Below are 22215 nucleotides of genomic sequence, written 5' to 3' on the forward strand. Positions count from 1 at the left end.
TTTTAATTCTTCTTCTGATCTAATTGTATTTCTGTAAATTTCACAAGTTTGTTTCATACCCCTGCGAAGATTTGTTCTAGAAATTGGAACGGTTCTGGAACTGTTCTAGAACATTAAGAACAGTTCTAGAATGTTCCATATTCGCGTTCTAGAACTTATGTTCTGGAATTGTTCCAGAACTGTTTTCTAGAATAATTCCAGACATTTGTGTTACAAGGCTTAGTTCTGAAACTGTTCCAATAATATACAAGAACATTTTTAGAACATTTCTAGAACAAAATAAGTTCAAGAAATTTCTAAAAATGTTCTAAACTGTAGTTATAGAACACATTTAGAACTCTTTAAGAACCAGTAAGTTCTACAAACATTCTAGTGGGGAATAAGAACACATATAGAACAGGTCTAGAACCAAAGTCTACAATTGTCCTACAATTGTTCTACATATTTAAAATAAACTAGTTCAGACAATGATAATTTGACTTCTTTCAAATTATATTTCAAAACAATTTTCACATTGAAACTTTGCTTGCTGTGGTGTCTGCAAGATATTGCTGTCATATCATGAGATATATATATATATCATACACAAACAGAGGACTAATGTTAAGGAGGAGTGTTTGTTGATAGGTCTGGGATACTTTGTATTATTTCTAATCTTAAAACATTATGTGGGTACTCACTAGAAACAACGTTACGAGGCACTCCTAATGAGTATCCAAACATAAGCTTTTATGGAGAACTGGAGAAAATTATCCCTGAAATACCAAAAAGTACTTCTCCTTTAAGTCCTTACAAAATCTTCTGCTACACACATACATATACATGTATATAACTGACTATAATTTGTCACCAAATTACACATTATTTATTTTTTTTTTTACTGTATCTGTTCGGAATTCTGCATACTTAGTGTCTTCTGAATTTGCATGTAATCTTGTGTCAATTAAAACACTAGGACTTCACAGAGTTCCTCAACATTCACCATCACAAGAATCTCAGAGAACTAAACTGGAATTAGGTGACTAACTACAGGAGCTTCTGGTAACTGTAATGGGTGGATTTCATCCATCTTTTTCATAACATTATTCAGATATTTGTGTAGTTTTCTACATTAAATCTGTCTCCAATAGTGTGTAGAACGTGGCACTGGAAGTGTTTCATCATCAAAATACAGTTTCTTCACATGCTTCAGTGGACCTGGAAAAAAGACATATGAATGTATATTTTGAACAAATATAAACTCTTTAACTCATTAACAGGTTTATAATTACAGAAACTTAATTCACAAGCAAATGATTGTGGTTTACAAAAATCAACATGTTCAAACAAAATTAAATTCTGTACAGTATCAGGTTGTTTTGCTCCCAAGTAGTTTCCTTTCCCCTAGTTGTTTTGCCTCCCAAGTAGTTACCACGGCCATTCTACCTCATGTGTGAGCCACACTACCAAGTGTGTAACTACTTCTGGAAGGCAACATAATTCGGACAAAATAACACTTGTTTTTTTCGTTTTATGTAAACCAAGTGTTTTCTTCAGTAATGATGTTTTAGAAATATGCTTTTCTTAAGTTAAAATTTCAGTAATTAACCTTATTCAGTCAGGCATTCCAGAATACATGGGTGTAAAGGTGACCAATGTCATTTTACTTTTGCATGTTATTAATGTTAATTTCACAAATTTTTAGATTATTTAATGTTTTGCCAAGTCTCGTCTTCTTGTAGTCATCGATAGATTAAAGTCTCATAATAAACTATTCCCGGGCCTCAAGAAGTTATTTTAGTGAGCATCAAAGGTCTATAATCCCAGCCTGAAGTTGCGTGCAATGAGACTTTCAATGTAAACATTGAGCATTGTTAAATACTGAAATCACTTGCCTAACTTGCAGTGTAATCTTCAAAAAAATAAGCATTGGTGTTTATGTGGTTTAAAAAAATGATAACCAGTTATAAAACAGAAAAAAAAATGCGTCCATTTGCCTTATACTCGCCCTTCAGCAAATGGACCATTTATGAATTGTAATAACAGCTGTATTAAGAATAGTGTTCGACCCACAATACACGTTTACTTACTTAACCCGTGTTTCGAAGTGTATAGTTAAGTCCGGTAATCTTGCGCGTCCGGTAATCTTGCGCACTTCGCATTTGCGAATCTCGCAGACGACGAATGGTTTTCTTTAGTGATGAAAGATGGAATTTCACATATTAAAGAATTAACGGATTTAAAAGTTACGTATTCCATGCAAAATTAAATTCGATCATTACATTTAAACACTGGTTGCGTCATCCCTATACATGGTAAACACTGGCCTTCTTACGAAAACTTCAAAATGAATCACAAATTCCCTGCAGTCTTTAGCGTTTTCATACTTTAAATTAAGAATTCATAAATCCAATGTGTAATTAAGCATTCCATTGCACAATATCCGATCAGTTATGGTATTTTTTGCCATGAAAATATATCGCATCAGACGACATAGTCATCATTTCCCGCCATTCTGTCAAACCAATTTGGTATGATCTCCGCATGCGCAATGGCCTAGTTTTGATATTTTCTGTACACTATGGAAGCATGATCGTGGTATCAAACCTGTTATGTTTTTTTTTCACGCATACCGGTACTTTTTTATTACATTGTTGTAATTGTCCACTATTATTAGTGATTATATATTTTTTGATTTGTAGTGAACAAAAACTGCACTAGAAATCCACATTTAATTTCAATGGTTTTGCAAACTGATTTTTAAAATATTTTTCTGGAATGTTTTTTGTCAATAATTGGACACCATATGTCTACAATTTTGCCTAAACGAGGTCATTATAAAAAGTGCGCAAGATTACCGGACACTGTGATAGTTTGAAAATGAGGTGAGTCATGTTTGTTTTGAAATCAAATCGGACAATTCTTCACTGAATTAATCAGATATTTTTGTGTTAATAAGCACATGAACTTATAATTTTCATAGTAAATTTAGATATTATGTTGCCAATTTATAAAAGAACATGTTTTTAAAACAATTGACCCTTAACTGCGCAAGATTACCGGACAGCATCGTAAGAACTCTCTGTCTGGTTGATTATTCTTTATCACATATCAAGCACTGGTACTTACCATTTTCCGATACATGAAGATGGTTTTCCTTTCGATGTGTCGTTTAACTTAACATGAAGATATGAATTTAGTAAGGAGGGATTAATTTTAAGTTGGAAAATTAAATTCCAAAGCTTATTTCAGCACCGCATTATACGGGTCTCTGAAAATCTACCCAGCCTAACCCCAAATGTAAGAGATAATTTCATTGGCCAAAATTCACAAAACAGAGCTGACTGGTTTTTATTTTATTTACGTAGACTGTCAGCGGAGCAGCATTAACGAAAAACAGTCGGGTGCATATAAGCGCGCTTTTTTTAAATGGCAGACGTTATTTTCTTGTTCAATCGTGTATGAGCTTTATCGAACCACAAAATGTAGTCGCACCCAAAATAGATGTTGCTCACTACCAGGAGGGAGATCTCATCAAAGCCACTTACCAAAAACAAACATACGATGCGGTGATCAGTGAAATCCATCGTAAGTAAATTCGTTTGATAGCCAAACTTTTTGGTACCAATCTAAAAGGTTCTTGAATGGGGCGAACACTTTTTATGACTGAAAGCGTTAAGCCCGCCTCGTCACTAATGTTAATAAATTCCTGTCGGAGAATACCGCAAAATGATATTTCAGTTCGCTCAACGCGGACCTATTTGACGAGGCGGTGTCTCGGTTAACAATGTCCCCTAAAAATGTCCATATTTCAATCGCCGTAGAGCAAGTATATTTCACTTACTGTTTATAACACTGTGTATTGATAAAAAACACAAAGTATTGAAATAAATCAATATTAAAGTTAAGGGGTCTTCCTGATCATTGTTAAACAATTTGTTGTAAATAGTACAGGTTCGGGCAATCATATTTTCGGATAACGAAAAATAATCTTGTAAATAAATATATTGTCATAATAATAATATTAAAATTTGTATATACTGTTGATTACAGATGACGAGGTTTCTCTTGAAGGAAGCAAAGCGACCGCCTAAGCATGCTTTCGAGGCAACTTAAGATAGGAAAAAAACTCAAGGTAGGTATTATTTTCAAGGCATGTTCACAGTTCAGTGACAGGCAGGCAGTCCAAAATTACAGGCTTTAATATTTATGAATGTGAGTTTGACACTTAAATGAGACTCAAGAAATTCAATTTGCCTCCATTGAATAAGTGTTATTATAAGTATTTTTTTTATCAGTTGGTCAACACTGCCTATAGATATATGATTTTTTCCCTGTTATAAATGAAACATGAACACATTGTTCACAGTTATCCAATTTCACACTCACTCACTAGCCAGGGGTGAGTGAATTTATTTGAAAAAAAAATCTGATGAACAAACGTTCGATAACATTAGCTAATTGTTTGTATGAGTAACTACTCAGTCTAGCCAGAATTTCCAAATGTGAAATTTGATGGTCTAAAACAAAGTATTCATGATCGCATGACACAATGCTCAAGTTTGGTTTTCAACACATTTCATGAATGATTTTAGAGTTCAGTGATCAAACACCAACAGAGCCTCGTGATAAGTTGCCTGTAAAGAGGAGCATGAACCCATCAGATGCCTCCGAAGATATTGACCTGACGAACAATGCTGCAAAGCAAAATCTCAGTAGTATGTTGGTTGTCTAATACTTTTTATTTTAAAGCGGGTATATACGATTTTTATATGTGCTGAATTGTAAAATATTGATACAAATATGTCATAATAACACACAATATGCAAGAAAAATGATACATTTAAGACGAATTTCATAAAATACAGCAAATACAAATTAGAGCCCCGAGCCGATTGTGACGAAGATAATTCGTAATTATTTTCCTACAATAACCGATGCATTCGTCTTTTTAGTAAGTGTTCGTGTGTCGTATGAATCGATATCGCTGCAGGAATTTCAAATGAACCGTTAAACTAAATTTAGATTCACATCGTACTTGCATGATATACATGCTTGCGAATTCGGCTGTACAGCCTTTTTCGATTTCAGAATTAAATATCTGGCTTATTTAGCATTTTTCGACACATGTTCTTCTTAACTTTTATTTTAGTTTATATTGAAATCTATGTATAATAAGTTTTTACACATTTTATATTAATAAATAAATATTTTACAAGATCGTATATACCCGCTTTAATCCCTTAGAAATATATAAAATCCAGTATTTAATGCGTTCAAATCATAAAAACCTGCAACAGTGTCTTGAATATATTGCGTTCGTTTTTAAGTTGGTGCTGAATGTCAAATTGTGTTATCCATCACCAGTTTACTTACAAGGTTTGCTGTATTGAAGCATTCTCAATTTGAAAATACTAATGTTGTGATCAAATGTGTAATTATTTGTTTGAATACTTTGATAATAAGTACACTCAATATTGACTAAATAAAAAGACGTTATGTCTATATTTGTAATACTGTCCAGCTGGATCATTTAGACTTCTTGTTTAGTTTAAGATGTGACTACATTTGTTATCTAAATGATTTCAGAGCAAAGTGCTCAAACACCTACAGAGCCTCGTGACAAGTTGCTTGTACACAGAAGAGCCTGATCCCATCAGATGCCTCCGAAGAGATTGAAAAGAACTGTTTACGGACATTTTCAGAACTGTTTTAGAACATTTGTTCCAGACTTATTTGAAGCAACCCTTCGAAACTGTTCTAAACATTTCTAGAATTGTACTGGAACACACCGGCTAGAACTGTTCTGTAATCATACTGAAAATGTTCTAGAATTATTCTGGAACAGTTGTTGAACGTTAAATGAGAAAAAAATTCTAGAACAATTCTATAACAGTTCTGGAAATTTATTCAAGAAAAATTCTGGAATAGTTCTAGAACGACAGTTCAAGAATTGTTCTAGAACAGTTGTTGAACGTTAAATGAGAAAAATTTCTAGAACAATTCTATAACAGTTCTGGAAATTTATTCAATAAAAATTCTGGAATAGTTCTAGAACGCTAGTTCAAGAATTGTTCTAGAACAAACCTTCAGAACTGTTTCAGAACAAATTGTTCTAGAAATTATTCTCATTTAACGTTCAACAACTGTTCTAAATCGTTCTAGAGCATTTTAAGGATGATTCCAGAACACTTCTAGTCATTAGTTCCAGTACAATTCTAGAAATGTTATAGAACAGTTCTAACAATCTTCGCAGGGGTACTGATAACAAGTCCGTAGTTTGAAGGAATTCTGGTTTTTTTCTTTGACAATAAAAGATATACCGTTTAAGCTCTAGGCATACTATATTTAAATCATTCATTTTTGGATTAATAATTCCAAGTACTAGATCCTGACATGTAATGTAAATATGTATGCTTGGTCTACTTCTACGAACAATATCAATAACAAATTTAATAACTTCCTGGGTATGTGGACAGTACCAGAACAAGTGCATTATATTTTCAACTTCCAAATTACAGAATGTACATACATTATTAGCCACAATTGTCATTTTGAACATAAGGGATTTTGTCCCCAATATTCTGTGGACTATTCTAAACTGGAGCCATCTGATATAAGTTTCTTTAGTTATATTGAATACAAGCGCATGTACTTTTTTCCATTCAATATTTAAAAATGTTGAATTCCAGTTAGTATCACAAGCTGGAATGTCATTGTTTTTAATCTAATGTTTTATAAATATGTTTCTCTTCTTTAGGGCTGGCTACTATTTTTTTATGTAAGTTGGTAATATAGGTCCTTGAGTGTTTTTGTCAAAATTTGGCAGGTCTTCAAAATTGTCAATGTATTTCTTTATTATGTTTATTAATCCTTTGTACAATAAAAAAGTTTACGTTTGTTCCAACTTGTGTATCCAAAGATTCTTTGGAAATAAAGCAGTTTCTTTCTACCATTATGTCTCTCACAAAGGGAATACCTCTTTCATATAGACATTTGATATAGATATAGCTATTGCTAATTTTAAAATTATGATTATAAAAAAGAGGCATATCCAGAATATCATCACAATTCAATATTAGCAGCTTTTCAATATACAATATATACTTTTTCAAAACATCAAGCCAAAATTTATTTTTTAAGTGCAAGCATATTTTTTCGGCATACATTTTACCAGTATTGAATACTATTTTAAAATCTATTAACGATCTAGCCAGTGAATAACAATTTCCTTTGTAACAAAAAACTGTTTATTTGCCATATTGATAATAGTCGACCTTTATTTAAGGCCATGGATGGTTTTATGTAATATGCAAGGGGATGTTAATAACATTTACCACACATATCAGGGATATTCTTTAACCCATAATGCCTAGCGTCTAGAAAAAAGGCCTTGGCAAACAGGGTAAACCCAGACGAGACGCCGCATAATGCGGCGTCTCATCTGGGTCTGCGCTGTTTGCTTAAAGGCATTTCTGTGAGAAATATTTTAAATATAGAAATAAATATACTAGACATCCCTAATTTTGGCAATAAATTGATCCAATTTAGAAGGATGGGAGAGTCAACTAGGCATAAATGGGTTAATCAACTGGTCTCTTTGTCTGACCACAAGTGTGTCTTGTTTACTTTAGTCTGGGGCATAATTTTGAATGTATTTAACCCATTTATGCCTAGTGGACTCTCCCATCCTTCAACATTGGATCAATTTATTTTCAAAATTAGGGATGTCTAGCATTTTTTTTTTATTTAGAATATATCTTACAGAATTGTCTTTAAGCAAACAGCGCAGACCCAGATGAGATGCCGCATCATGCAGCGTCTCATCTGGGTCTACAATGTTTGCCAAGTCCTTTTTTGTAGACGCTAGCCATAAATGGGTTAAGTTACCAACTTCAAACTTCATACATGGTTCAACTAGTTTTAAGGAAGAGTTCTGTGCAATAGAAGCATTGTTTTATGGAGTTAATGCCCTTTGCCCGTAGCCCTTTTCCAGTATGAAAATGTTCTTGAAGATATGGAGTTGCAGTTCTTGTTGTATAAGAAATCATGTGGCTTGCATGTGTGGAGACTGAAATTAGTATCCCATGCTCAATGTCATTTTGCATATATGAAAAACTATATAAAAAAAAATCAGAAATAAATAAGCTGTGCTTTGGGAAAATAGGGCTTAATGTACATGTGTAACGCATTGCCTCAGATTTATAGCCTGTTAATGAGTCCGCACAGGCTAATCAGGGACAAAACATGCACATTTTATGGTATTATTTGTTTAAAGGAAGTTGCTTCTTATGGATAATCCACTCAAGGCAGAAAGTGTCGTCCCTGATTGAATGCACAGGCTAATCTGGGACGACAGTTTTACTTTACGAAAGTGCATTAAGCCCCATTTTCCCATTTCAAGGCTCAAATGAATATTGAAAGATGTGAAAATTTAGTGAGTGCAATGCAGAATCTTACCTGCAATCTGAAAGGATGCACTGAATCATATCTTCCCACATGTATTTGTAAATAATTTTATGATTTTCTTATCATGGTTCAAACCATCAGTATCTGGAATCTAATCAGGGCCTGATTATTTTGTTGACAGAGGTGTTAGTAGTATTGACAGTTCTGTAGATTATTGTGGTATAGGATTACTTGATCACAAATGGATGTAATTAATGCATTAACAGTCATTGAACAGATAGATACCAAAGTGGGCATCAAAGGAATTTCAAGGGATTTAAGGGGTTAGGGGTCTATGGTTGACCCTTCTGCCTTTAGTAAGAGTATTGTATTACATGTGAAACAAATGTTACTAAATTGATAAGCAGACTAAATGCATGTGATAAATTGAGTCGTGTTCTGAGAAATCTGGGCATAATGCATGTGAGTAAAGTGTCGCCCCAAATCTAAGACTGTGCAGACCGCACAGGCTAATCAGGGACAACACTTTCCACCTAATCTTGTTTTTCAGTAAGGAGGGACTTCCTTGAAACTAAAAATACCATAAAAGCGGAAAGTGTCGTCCCTGCGGACTGCACAGGCTAATCTGGGACGACACTTTGCGCACATGCATTATGCCAAGTTTTCTCAGAACACGACTCAATTTTAGTTCCAGGTTAGCCTGTCCTGTCTGCTTATCTTAATCAAGGATGAAACTTTCGGCTTTTATGGATTTTTTTCATCAAATTGATGTTTTCATGTTTCCGAGTCTATCATGGAAACATATTGTTTTTTCCATGTCTGTCTGTTGGTTTGTTTGCATCAAACTTTAACATTGGCCATAACTTTTGCAATATTGAATATAGCAACTTGATATTTAGCATACATGTGTATCTCATGGAGCTGCACATTTTGAGTGGTGACAGGTCAAGGTCATCCTTCAAGGTCAAAGGTCAAATATATGGGGGGACATAGTGTTTCACTAACACATCTTGTTTCTAAATGAAAATTTAGTATAGGTGGAAAGTGTTGTTCCAAATTAACCTGTGTAAACTTCACAGTCTGATCTATGACAATTATTTTACCCACATGCATGAAGTCAGGTTTTCCCTAGAGACCTTTACATTTATCAATTAAATGCATACCAAGTCATAAAATTGGCTTTTAGTCTTTGTAACCCCAATCTAATTGGTTATAATAGCGTATTGAAAAAAGAAAGCTTGTTATTATGTTGACATTAGCATTATGTCATAAGCATGATTTGATGCATTTGTATGTTAGTATATAATTCTAATTGTTCTTGACTTTGTGTACCTGAACATAAAGTCATTTAAGAAAATGCCTACTAACAAAACGCACTTGAAAAAACTACATTTGTGTATGTGAGATGTATATGGGGCTGATGTTAGTCAATTATATTGTATATTGATTATGTGACAAACATAGGAGCAGAAGGAGAAGCGAAGAACATGGGGTTACTCAAATAATACACTAGTTGTACTTTAAATACATTTGTCTTATGTATATTAGGAAGTCCCTTAAACATGTGCTATCTAAATGTTCATTCTCGGTGCACTTTTCTTCAATCTAATCCCAGTGTAAGATCAGCGTTTCAGCAGTCGTTTTTTTAACTATTAGGAAACTTGATAAAGAAGCTTAGCTTATATAACTATTTATTTCAACTCTAATGCATCGAAAGCCAAAAGCTCATAAACGAAATAAAAAATATTTATATTTGGTGTTATGTTATTAAAGAATTGGATAAGAACACAAATTTCTCTCCTGAGTTTCTTGAGATTAATTGTTTGCTTTATTTTTCAAAAATGCTTAATCCTTGGTAGGATAAGAGGATAAGTAAGTGGTATAAATGAGACACATTCTACGAAATCTGGGCTTAACACATGTTTGTAAAGTGTCGTTCCAGATTAGCCTCATTGCACAGTCCACAAAGGCTAATCAGGGACGACACTTTACCTTTATATTATTTACGTTTGAATTAAGTATCTTCTTTGCAATAAGCCAGTTATGGCGGAAAGTGTTGTCCCTGATTTGCCTTTGCAGACTGCACAGGCTGATCTGGGATGACACCTTATGCAAATGCCTTAATTTCCTTTTTCTTCGAGGGTGGTTTACATAGAGAAGATCTTTCCAATGTGTGGAAACCTTCAGATTGTTGAGCAGACACAGTATCAACCATGATATTATTAAGCTTGTTTAACCCATTTATGCCTAGTGGACTCTCCCATCCTTCTAAATTGGATCAATTTATTTCCAAAATTAGGGATGTCTAGTATATTTATTTCTATATTTAGAATATTTCTTAGAGAAATTCCTTTAAGCAAACAGGGCAGACCCTGATGAGACGCCCCATGATGATGCCATCATGTGGCGTCTCATCTGGGTCTACGCTGTTTGCCAAGGTCTTTTTTTCTAGACGCTAGGCATAAATGGGTTAATAGTTCTAGCAACTTAAATTATACTTTTAAAAGGGAAATCACGTTGAAACAATATAGACCATTTTTAGTTAGTTTTATGTTGTTTTTTGTGCAAACCATATCATACCCAACCAACACCCATTACCAGTGACAATTGGGCAACAGTACCTTTGATGAGAATGATGAATGATTCTGAGGAAAAAATGCAAGTTACACCTGACTAATAGCATTATTACCATTCCAACCGGTCTCTAACAGGGTTGTCTAATTAGGTTACACAGCAAACAGAGATTAGCTCCCATTTATTAACAGAATGATAATAAGCCATTTCTACCAGAATGATAATTTGCCTATTTCTCCAAATTGGAGGTATTCTCCCCATTCCATTTCTGCCAAGTGATTACCCAATTTATCCTCCTGTTAGCTCATAACACGCTATTGTTAATTGGCTTCATGAGATAATAACTGTTCATTTCCCCATCTCTCCCATTCACAAGCTATCTATAGATCACAGCTATCTTATTTTCAGGAAACTGATTTAGATACAAGATGTTACTTCTTGGTATTGCTGTAAGTACTACATGGGAAGTTGGTACTTATACATAGTACGACCTAACTATTATTTTGTTGTTGTTGGTTTTGGTATTCCTCCCTTAAAATAATTTGAAAATCCAAAAAGACATCAACAGTATGAATAATTTCACAAAACAAAAAGTAGAAAAAGATTTGCTCCGTGGACAGAGAACTTGCCCTTGATTGGTCCTTGTTGGCTCAGGTACTACTTAACTCTTTCAGTGCTGGAACCGAATTTTGAAGGCCTTTGCAAACAGGTTGAATCCAGATGAGACGCCACAGAACGTGGACAAATTTCCCAGCATGCAAAGGGTTAAAAGTACTCTGGAATTTTATATTCAAGTTGATTGTTACCTAGCTTACAAAGGTCAGCTAAGATGTAAAGCTGGATTAGACAGCTATGCTGAAAAATACTTTGTGTGACTGAAAATATACTACAACATTTGATACAATAGACTATGCTTACTTGATTTATAGTAAAGCAGCATCACCAGCTGACTTGTGGGCAGAAACTATAAGACTATTAAGTAACAAATTGGTATTATCTATTAAACACATGTTGATGTATTTGTTTGAATTGTGGATAGTAAGATGTCAATTATAAACAATCTCAGCAAAGTTTAATTTTATGAAAAGTTATGAGAGGTTGTTCTTTATGCATAACCCGTATTGTAGCAATATGGACTTTCGAGCTCAGATTTCAGAACTTTATAGTTTCTAGAGTAAGACAAATTGATGATTCTATTTGTTCAGCAGTACTGTTGGTGCATTCATAACAGCTCGCTATGTGTGGACACAACTTTAAATTATAGATGAGTTGAAAAAGTGCCCCTTTACCATTTAGATACGTATTTTGACGCATTTGTAGTCCCATAGAAAGTTAAATTTAATTGAAGACCTTTCTTACTAGATTCAAGTTTCTTAAAGGCTACATTTCCAACCCTTAGTTAATGAACAGCAAACAGCATAAAACCTGAACAGACTGCGAGTTACTCGCAGGCTGTTCTGGTTTAATGCTGTTTGCAAAATCCATTTTCACTTTGCTTCTTATGGGGGAAACGGTTAACAGAAAACAAAAATTCTATTGAAGTGTCATCATTTTTGTATGAACACATATCAACAAATTTCTTACATGCTTCAATTCCAAGACTACTTCTGGTGACAAATTATTGTTCTTATCAACTACTTTTATAACAGAACTATATACATTTCTTTTCTTTTTTTAATTAAGCTTTTGGCTTTTGATGCAATAGGTTTTTAATTGATAGTTGTAAGCTGAGCATCCTTGTCAGCTTGAAGTTCTTCAAAAGTTTGAATTATGGTTCAGTAATATAAAACTTTGTAGAGAGATGAAGACCTTTTGAATGTAACTAATTTATCCTGCTTAATTTGATATTTTGATTTATCATTTTTCACCACAAGAAACTATCGGAAACATGCTCTAATAGGACGATTGATAATGGGACTGAATAAGAATTCAGAAGGTGTGATATTTAAGAAATAGTAAATCCCACTGAGGTCCCTATGGCATTATAGTGACCAGCCAGGCAGCCACAAACCCTATATGGACCGAAGCCGTAGGCTGAGGTCCATATACAGTTTTTGGCTGTCTGGCTGGTCACTATAATGCCATTGGGACCGAAGTGGAGTTTACTATTTCTTATATTACACCGAAGAGTATCCCCTGTATCACTGTACAGTGTTAAACCGGCTTTCCGTAGTTTTATTTTTCATGCAACTGAATGCGCAAACGATGACGTAAATTGTGTGACGTAGTTTCTTTGACGAAACATTCCAGTTGGAGCTAAATGCTCTGGATGTTTAGGACATGTCGGACGTGCTATTTTGTTAACAATTAGTTATTTGTTTAAGGCATCAAACGAATGCAAAACGTATTTTGGATTGTGTGTTTATCATACATTATGTAAACTTCGATAGGAATACAATAAAATAGTGTGATTTAAAATGAGTTTCGATAAAGGGATGGAAGAATAGAAAATGGAAGTGAATATCGTTTCGACTTTATTGTTTTAAACATTGTATTAACGTTAACGTTGGCATTGAGGTTAGCGTGTCGTTTATTCTAAATTAAGTTTTTTTTTGTACTCTTGTTAAAGCTGAAATAGTGTCAATGCTGTTCAATGACGCGTCAACACAGTGCACATATAGCGGTGTGTAACCCCGAAGGTCCATATACAAAAAAATAGTGACCGGTCCATATGCTCTAAGGTTTTTCGATCGCATTTTACAGACTGAAACCGGTCATATAGATATAGAAGGACCAATATCTCTGAGGTGTAATATTGACAAATATATCACCAGCAAGCGCACTAATGTATTCCGTATGACACAAAAGTGCATTTTAATGACATTGAGCACTGGTTATTTGAAACCCTTGGTGTCGACAACATGGTACGGCCATTAACAATAAACAGGTGACAAATTTCATAATGGTTGCTAAGATATTAAAATGTCACTGATTAAAAGGATGATATTAATGAATCAAGAGCTTACCGAAGAGGCATGTTGCTTTAAATGTCAAAATGTGAAAAATATGTAAATATTAAAAAAAAAATTATGGGGCCATAACAATAAGTGTCTGTTTGAGGCATAAATTGCTCTAAAGCCTTTATGCCAGCTTGAAAGAGAAAGACTGAATCATTACAGGCCTGACCAGTAAGGTGTTAACCCTTTCAGTGCGGGAACTGAATTTTAAAGGCCTTTGCAAACAGTTTGGATCCAGATGAGACACCACAGAGTGTGGCGTCTCATCAGGATCCAAACTGTTTGCTATTATGATAGTATTCTTTGAAAAAAATCAAAGAAAGTGCTAATTTTAGAAATTCAGCAGACGACATTTTAGCAGACGACAAATTTCCCAGCATGCAAAGGGTTAAAGCTCTTGTGTGTTTCATTACGTTTTAAGATATCCAATTTGTCAATAAACAGCTAGGTTAAAAAATAACCTTTGAATTTTGTTTGATTGATAAAGAATAATTTTTTTTTTTTGCTTACGAAGATCTGTTGAAAAGATTTATGTGATGTGAAATGTCCTATGGTTACGAAAATTACCGATCATCATTTTTCTGAAAAACAGCATGTCGCGGTTTACAAAAAACAAATGACTGCACCCAAATATTTTAATGTTACTGACTATAACGGGTTGATACATGTATGATTTTGCTTCTCATTTAGTAAAGTGACAATATCAAGGCCGACACACTTGAAATATGAAGGATATTCTGTCCTTTGGCCTATGTCTATCAATACAGTGTATATAAATACGATCGGCAACTTCCGAAACCAATCGGAAAATGTTGACAGGCACAAAATGTTTTTAAAATTCTTATTTCTGCAAATATTCTACCACATAATGACATTTCTTGTGTATACCAATAAATAAATGATTTTCAAGCAATAGCACGTTGATTTCAATCAGGAACACTGTCTATAACAGTGAAAACAAATATTCCAATCTTTTTGGTTCACAATTTTTGTGATGTAAATAGCTTGCATGCAGCATGAAATTGAATATTCTGTCAGATAAGTGTTTCGACTTTCTGGTGTGGGTGATTTCAGACTGTTTAATCCAACTAGAAAAGAGCTCTTAAAAGTTAGTTAGACTCATGTAAAGTGAAGTAATAAAGAACCACTTTTTGTAAACAACCAAAATGTGACCTCCCTTGTTGGATCATGCTACATTTGGAAATGGAAGTGACATATACGAGTAATGCCAGTCCAAGGGAGATAACTCAAAATTAAATTTTTTACCACACTTCTCTGTTTGTCCAGGAATTCTTACTTAATTTCACTTCATGGAATTGTAAAAGTTCTTAATGTCTTTATTAAACTGAAATACATACTGAATATACTTTTAGACATGAACTAAAGTCATAAACATGATGTTTGAGGTAAATATATGGAATTTATGAAATACTCATTCAAAATAATTTGACCACATTAATACTGGTGATAAATAACAGGCTTGATAATGAATTGCTTAGAACAACTTACTTTTATCTGGAATTAATAAATAATTGTGTTAAACTTCAATGTTCAACACAAATTTTCAACACACAGTATCAAATAGGGATTTCTCCTCAATTGGGTAAGGACTGCAAAGACATGTCCAAATTTTCCTATGGTTTAAAGGAAGATGTCAAAAGCCAAAAGTGGTACTTGAAATGACAGGCAACACACATTTGACAGCAGACAATGACGGATCACAATATCCCATACCTAAGAACTTAAACCATAGTTAAGCATGCAATTTGTGATTCGGCTGCATGCCACTGAGGCTGTGGCTGTTATTGAAATATAGTTTATCTTACCTGCCAAGACTTGGCTGGTAATTCTTGACTTGACAACTATCCCAGCCGCAGTCACTTCCACCTCAACAAGTTGGAGGTAAGTACAGGTCCAGTTGCTGACTTGAGTTCAATTCCTGCTGCTCACTTGACAACTATTCCAGCCGCAGTCACTTCCACCAAGACATGATGGAGGTCCGTACATGTCTAGTGTCTTGATTTAGTTCTGTTACCACTACTCACTAGACTACTATTCCAACCAGTCAATGTCACCTAGACACTGGATCTTGTCAGTAGATTTCCAGGATCTGATTTAAGTTCAATTATTAATTCTGCTGCTCAACAGAAACTATAACAACTACACTCACTTCCACATGGACAGGTAAGTAGATGTCCTGTGTCTGGCTAGAATTCCATTTATTCTCAATACCAACAGAACATCTTTCACTGGCTGACCATTCTGTCTCCAGTACATCAACTGTGAATATACAAAAACAAAAATGAATGAGATAATGAATCTGATTTTTGTAAGTAAAATTATTTGTAAAGAAATCCATTTTGTTCACTACATACATGTACTAAGTAGATCACCTGTTAGAGCAAAAAGTGCACCTAAAAGATAAGCAGGTTTTTGCAAAAATTCATACCTGTATCTACATTGTATTTATATTCTTTATTAAATACCAAACACTACGTTGAAATCATGAATCATAGGATAAAAAATGTTCCAACTCTTATTGTGTTGAGTCTTGTTTTTTTTCAAATGTTTGTATAGCTCGATTAAATAAGATTTGAACAAGAGCTGTCAGAGGACAGCGCGCTCCATTATTCGAGTGCTTGACAGTATAACGTAACCCATCATGGGGAAATTGTCCATATTCATTAATTTATTAGACGATCTTTCAAAAATAAAAAAAGGAAAAATTTTTTTTTTTTTTTTTTTGGGGGGGGGGGGGGGGGGCGGAGGGTTGAGAGGGGGTATAATGTGGGGTGTGGTCATTTATTAGACAATCTTTCAAAAAAAATCAGGGGGGGGGGGGGTAGAGGGGGTGAAGGTGAGAGGGGGGGGGTATAATGTGAGGTGTGGAAATTTATTAGATGATGTTTAAAAAAAAACATAAAAAATAAAAATTTGGGGGGGGGTAGGTTGGGGGGGGAAGGGATTCTGGGTAGGGGCGTGGGATCTTGTTTGGGTGGAATCCATTGTGGTATTCAGGTAAGTGTTGTTTTGTCAAAGTAATAATAAAATGTGATAATAAATAAAGAACTTATGGTAATTTAAGCAAAATGTTCAATTATCTAAAAGTAAAAGGGGCCATAATTATGTCAAAATGCTTGAAACAGTGGTCTGCTCTTGTTTATAGGTTGTGGTTATGTTGGTAAACAAGTATGCAACATATAAAAGCAATATGTCAAAGGATATAGGAAATATTTGGGGTAGTACGCAAACTTTAATATAGTTTTATCAATAATATGCATTCTAAGTATAAAAGGGGCAATAATTATGACAAAATGCTTGATAGAGTTGTCTGCTCTTGTTTATAGGTTGGGGTGATGTTGTTTAACAAGTATGCAAAATATGAAAGCAATATGTCAAGGGACAATGAAAATAAATGGGGTAGTACGAAAACTTTAACATTTGCTGCATATTCTAAGTGGAAAAGGGGCCATAATTTTTACAAAATGCTTGATAGAGTTGTCTGCTATTATTAATAGGTTGGGGTCATGTTGGTAAACAAGTATGCAAAATATGAAAGCAATAAGTCAAGGGACAAAGAAAATATTTGGGGTAGTACGAAAACTTTCACATTTGCACACTAACGCAGACGCTATAACGCTAACGCAGACACTCACGCAGACGCTCACGCCGACGCCGGGGTGAGTAGGATAGCTCCACTATATATATTTTATATATTATAGTCGAGCTAAAAATTGGTTACCAATTGTTGAAGACATTACTAGGTTTTCTAGTTTTTGACCACAATTGACTTTAATTCACACATATACTGTAGCCTTTATAATGACAAGATGAAGTTTCAATAAGATTTATAATTTAATAATGATAAAACAGTACATTTGGATTTCATTTTGTATATAAATGATTATTTTGTTATGATTTACATAATAATGCAATAAAGTATCAATATCTTCACATCTTGAATCATGATGCAGTTAAATGTTATATTTTATTATGTTTGGGTTTTAAATTATGCATATTCTCTTATACATGGTGTTGATCTAATATGTTATTATTATAGTTTGTTCGCTTAACATTCTTGCAGTACTGTTTTGTTGTAAGATATAATAATAAATAAAAAATTTAAGAAATAGCTTCTCTTTTCTTTTTGTTATTATCCACCGCCATAGGTGGACGGATATAGTTTTAGCATTGTCCATCCGGAACAATATCTCAGAATTGCTTGAACGGAAACTTGATATAAGTGTATATATCATAATATAATGATGTGTGTAAAATGCTGTTGCAATTCATTTGCAAATAACAGAGTAATGGCCTTTTTACTTGAAAATAATCACACTATTGTGTCTGGAGAGTAATCTTGGAACTGCTTGTGCAGATTTCATTTAAACTTGGAATGAGTGTACATATTGATAAGAGGATGGTAAAGGTCAAATTGTCACTCAAACAATTGGTCTATAATGGAGTTATGGCCACTTTTTACATAAAAATACATGTTTATAATATTGGTATTTTGACTGCTTTTTGGATTTGATTGAACCTTTATTTAAGTGTATCATGTATGAATCTAAAGCAGTTGTTGTTTACAGAATTTGGCGTTGCAAGCATGTGGCGTGTGGTATCAATTTAACAAATGTGCTTGTTTGTTTATATTTTTATTAGGGATGGCAACGAATACCGATTTCAGTATTCGAATATTTGGTCATCCTTCCGAACGAATATTCGGATATTCGGTCAACATCTGTTGAAAAAAAGTCAACTTTGTTTACCGTACCATTACTCCATGAATTCTACTTAACAAAACAAAAATAAATTGTACTTATTTACAGTATAACATTATTAGGGGCGAAGATTTCCGACCAGAGTTCCGACAAATTGGGGAACTGCGCAGCCTGACAGAACTGATGTACCCTTGCTTGCAGTTACTGCTACAGCAACAGAGAAGGTACAGCAGAATATACAACAAGGTCTGCTGTTGTCCGACGATGCGTTATCCGTCGGCGTATTACCCGACAGGTAAATGAGACAAAATACCACAATCCTCGTAGCAAATATTAAATGCTTAGCAGTAAGTTTTATATAATTACAATTAACAGCAAACGTCGTATAAATAAAACTGTATCCACTAATAAACGGTTTTATGAATCGCAATTGGTTCTAAGTTATGTAAAAACGCAACGCGGATAGGAATTGTGCCCTTTGGTTGACTCATTTTGCATAACGGGTCAGCCAATCGGGGGGAATTGTGCCAATAGGTTGCCCAATTTTGTGTAACGGGTCAGCCAATCGTGCGCTGTGATCTGAGTCATGTTCACTTGACAGTTAACATTTCCCGCGCCTAGCGTGCCCTTCTCGCGACTAAGAGAACGCTTTTAAAAGAAAGTTGCTTAAAAAAAACACTTCCATTTCACCTCCGGCATTTTTTTTCATGTCGCCTTCCATGTGTGCTTTTAACTCATGCCTTTAAAATTGTCATGCACTATTTAAGACTAATTAAGATTTTGTGTTCAAGTTAACGAAATTTTGCAATACATGTCCTAAGATTGGTTTTCTGTATATTCTTCGTCACTCCATCCTAATCCCCTGGTGGTGAAAGTCACTATGTTAGTGGAAAGGCAATTCCTAAAATTATCTGGGAACTATTTAAAGAAGCTACTTACGTTTTCTGATCGGGTGCGCATATTTATAATACAATCCATGCTTCTTAATTAACTAATAGTTTGATAATAATTGGTAGTAATCTTTGAAAAATAAATAACATACAATTTAATTAAACTCCCTGTGTACGTCAGATATTTGCGTTAGTAGTTAAATTAGTAAAAGTGTACCCAGATAATTAAATACAACGCTATATCTATTATAATTATGATACTATTTGTATGATAAAATCTTCAGACCGAATATTCGACTGGCGGTTAGAAATCGACTGATCACGCTGAGGAAGAGCTGGTGTGGTTGCTGCAACAGTTTCAGACAACACCCACACTGGTCAAGACTATAATATTCTGCAAGTGTGTAATTTTAATTCAATTCAATTCTGTTTTAATCAGAATGTTGGCTTGTTTGTTTAAAATTTATGTATGATGTACAATAGTGTGAAGATCTTTGTAATTGGGTAAACTACACTGTACTATGCTTTTCTATGTCTGTGTTCCTATAAAAAAAAATCTTATATTACATGTATGTCAAAAAGATCTTCCTTTTGCGATTTCAGGTCGTACAGGTGTGTATATCAAGTGTGGTCATGGTTGGTTATTCAACTCGGTGACACGTCTTACGACGGGGAGCACCGTAGCTACAACCGCGTTGTTGAAATGTTTACATCTTCAACAACGGACGCCACGAAGGAGAGGATTTCTAAATGATTTCCGGGCCGGAAGAGTTAGCGTTGTTGTGGCAACAGTCGCCTTTGGGCTTGGAGTAAGTTACTTTCACAATGATTATAACTCACTTCGACATTTTTTTCTCAATAAAACTATTATTTACTTAGTTAATAAAGTTTCTCTTATTCAATTTTGCTCAATCACGTTCATACCATATAAATTAAACTTGTATATCGTACGAAGTTAAAACATGAGTATGTATTTTTATTTAAAAAAAAGGTAAATCCTGATACTCAACAATGACATTTATTTTCTGTGATGGTAGATCGACATTCCGGACGTGTGGCTCGTGGTCCACTGGGGCGCACCGCGCTCTATCCTGTCTTACTGGCAGAGCCGGTAGCGATGGAGATCCCGCTCTTGCTCTAGTTTTCGCGTACCCGCGGTCCATAACGGATTGCCATGACGCTATGAAGACCATGGTGAATGGGACGGAATGCGTCAGACGTACCGTTCTGAAGGTGCTAAGAACTAAAGACATGAATCCTATTCCTGCCCAAGGCGATGGTTGTCAAGATGACACATGTGAAGTGTGTGTTTGCCAGTTGTGTATTTGTTGTAACAGATGCTCACGAAGCTGTACATGTTTTGGAGCGTGTCCGGACAAACTATTATGAAGTTCTCTTTATGTTGATTGTTTTGTGACCATTATCATGGGTTTAGCATTATTTCGATTGATTTTTTCTAGTAAATGTATGTCTATAATTAACACTTACACTGAATAGTACTAGTAGTGCTTATTTCACTGTTTACTGGCAGGTAGTAACATTTGTGCATGACATTGTTGATATTTATAATTATAATTGCCAAAGTACTTTGTCATTGGGGATACACAGCGTTGGGACAAGAACCAATTAATATGGTAGCATATTTTTCATTTGACGTGTTAGACTTGTTTCAATGTTCAATGTAGATGTATTCATTTTAACATGCTATTTTCATTGATGAAGTAAAGTTTTCTAATGTTGATGTGATCGTTTTGTGACCATTATTATGGGTTAAATGTTATTTCGATTGATTTATTTTCTTAAGTTTGTGTTTATAATTTAGACTTTCACCAAAACGTCGGTGAATACGGACCCATAGCACCTAGCAGAGTTGATGTTCATCCGTTGTGCAAACAATTGGTGTAATGCGCTAGCCAACAGCGACACTTTAATTCGGGAAATTGCGAACTGATCCAATATGGTTGATAAAAAGTACGAAAGAAAGACGAAGTCAATAAAAAGCAATTATTGCTTGCTTAAATGGTACCATTCGCATGAGTTTGTGGTTTAGGTTACAATATACTAAATACTCGTTTCATGTAGGGCTGTACTCTCTAAAAAAATATCATAGTTGACTCGAAGGCATGTTTTACTTCTTAAACTATTGTTCGGGTTTTATCTTTCGGAGATAATGGTAGGGCATAAATAGGTGTTCACCACCGAATCCCTGAAATATGATGAACTTGGAGACTTAAGTAAAGCCTTGCACTGAAAAAGGTTACATTCCACTAAGAAACGGCCGAAAAACAGTTGCAAAAACAGTCGATTTTGATTAGCGTCAAGTTCCTTTTTGGTTTGAACATGATATATCTTTTTTATGGCATAAATCGATTCCGCTTAGAATGGCCTTTAAGAAAAGGTATGGTTATGGGGGTCTCTATGTTCAAAATGTTGAATTTATTTTCGCTCAACGTTGTCGCTTTTACATTGAATTATAGGGAAACTATTTAGTATATTGTGACCTTTAGACAGGTAAACTTTGATAAGATCTTGCAGTTTCAGTGTTCCTTAACCCTTGCATTGTTGATAACATTTTGCACCCATGGCCAAGAGAGAGCGCATTGCAACTATCAGCAACCCATTGGGTTATAAAGCTGATAGTTGAATTATTGCAACTATATGGGTCTCTATGGCAGCATTGGCGTT

General features: G+C 34.5%; 3 long non-coding RNA genes across 3 annotated transcripts; 2 read left to right on the forward strand and 1 right to left on the reverse strand.

The window, feature by feature from the left end:
- Positions 1-474: 474 nt before the first annotated feature.
- On the reverse strand, positions 475-3239 carry LOC127864757 (uncharacterized). The gene is made up of 2 exons (XR_008042277.1): positions 3109-3239; positions 475-1197 (listed from the first exon to the last, which is right to left on the reverse strand). It is a non-coding gene; the product is annotated as an uncharacterized LOC127864757 (long non-coding RNA).
- Positions 3240-4032: 793 nt separating this feature from the next.
- Positions 4033-5897, forward strand: LOC127864743 (uncharacterized). The gene is made up of 3 exons (XR_008042262.1): positions 4033-4114; positions 4575-4697; positions 5569-5897. It is a non-coding gene; the product is annotated as an uncharacterized LOC127864743 (long non-coding RNA).
- A 2703-nt stretch (positions 5898-8600) lies between these two features.
- Positions 8601-21269, forward strand: LOC127864745 (uncharacterized). The gene is made up of 5 exons (XR_008042265.1): positions 8601-8744; positions 18763-18935; positions 19815-19930; positions 20134-20339; positions 20568-21269. It is a non-coding gene; the product is annotated as an uncharacterized LOC127864745 (long non-coding RNA).
- The last annotated feature ends 946 nt before the right edge of the window (positions 21270-22215 follow it).

This window comes from Dreissena polymorpha, chromosome 1 (genome assembly GCF_020536995.1).
Source record: "Dreissena polymorpha isolate Duluth1 chromosome 1, UMN_Dpol_1.0, whole genome shotgun sequence".
Taxonomy (NCBI): Eukaryota; Metazoa; Mollusca; class Bivalvia; order Myida; family Dreissenidae; genus Dreissena; species Dreissena polymorpha.